Source organism: Brassica oleracea, chromosome C2, assembly GCF_000695525.1.
Source record: "Brassica oleracea var. oleracea cultivar TO1000 chromosome C2, BOL, whole genome shotgun sequence".
In the NCBI taxonomy this organism is placed as follows: Eukaryota; Viridiplantae; Streptophyta; class Magnoliopsida; order Brassicales; family Brassicaceae; genus Brassica; species Brassica oleracea.
This window is the reverse complement of record NC_027749.1, coordinates 34,239,987-34,241,004: the sequence shown is the minus strand read 5'-3', so window position 1 is coordinate 34,241,004 and position 1,018 is coordinate 34,239,987.

The following is a 1,018-nucleotide window of genomic DNA, read 5'->3' as shown; positions in this document are numbered from 1 at the left end:
CGATGCCAACGCTGATAAAACTCCAGCTGGAAACGTATCAACGGCCATTGCCGACACCGCGATACTAGACCAGATGAAGGAAATGTTCGCCTCCGCTCAGAAAAAGTCGGAGGCCAGTAGCAAAGCCCCGCGCGGGACCACAAGAGCCCGCAGTGGTAGAAGACTTGATTTCGAGACTCCGGGCAATCGAGCTGCACACGCGGATAAGGCTTCTTCAGGCCAAAACCCTGATGAAACGCTCCAGCCAGGTGCACAGCCAACTGCGGAGAACCTTCCACCTCCTACCGGGAGCAACGAAGGAGAAGAAATCGAGCGCATCGACCTTGATAGAAGCAACCAGTCCGATCACTCGGATGACGGCGCTGCCATCCACCCAAGAAAAATGCGAAGCCAGTCCGCTCGGCAGGACGCGTCCTTCGAAAGACCCATGACCGAGGAAGAAGAAAACCTCTATTGGGTAGAACAAAAGGACCTGGCCGAAAAACAGGCCAGGATCCACCGCGGCCAACACAGACAAGCTCGCAAGGCTGCCAGAAATCTTGATGAGATCCATGATCTCCGCGAGTACATCGCGAAAAACGCAACGGAGGTGAAAGCGGTGAAATCACAAATCCACCACGTAACAAGAGCTGCGCCCGAGATCGATAGACTTCTCGAGGAAGCACGTAAAACCCCGTTCACTGCCCGGATTACTGATTCCAACGTCTCGGACCCAGGGAAGATCAAAATTCCCATCTACGATGGTACCACCGACCCGAAAGCGCACCTGCAGTCTTTCCAGATCGCGATGGGGAGGTGCAAACTCAAGGAACGCGAACGAGACGCCGGCTACTGCCTCCTCTTCGTCGAAAACCTCAAAGGAGCCGCGTTCGAACGGTTTTCTCGCCTAAAACGAAATTTCATCGGAAGTTTCTGCCAACTTGCTTTAGAGTTTCTCAAGCAGTATTCCATGTTCATGAACAGAGAAACCTCGGACGTCAATCTCTGGAGCCTGTCTCAAAGAGAAGATGAGCAACTT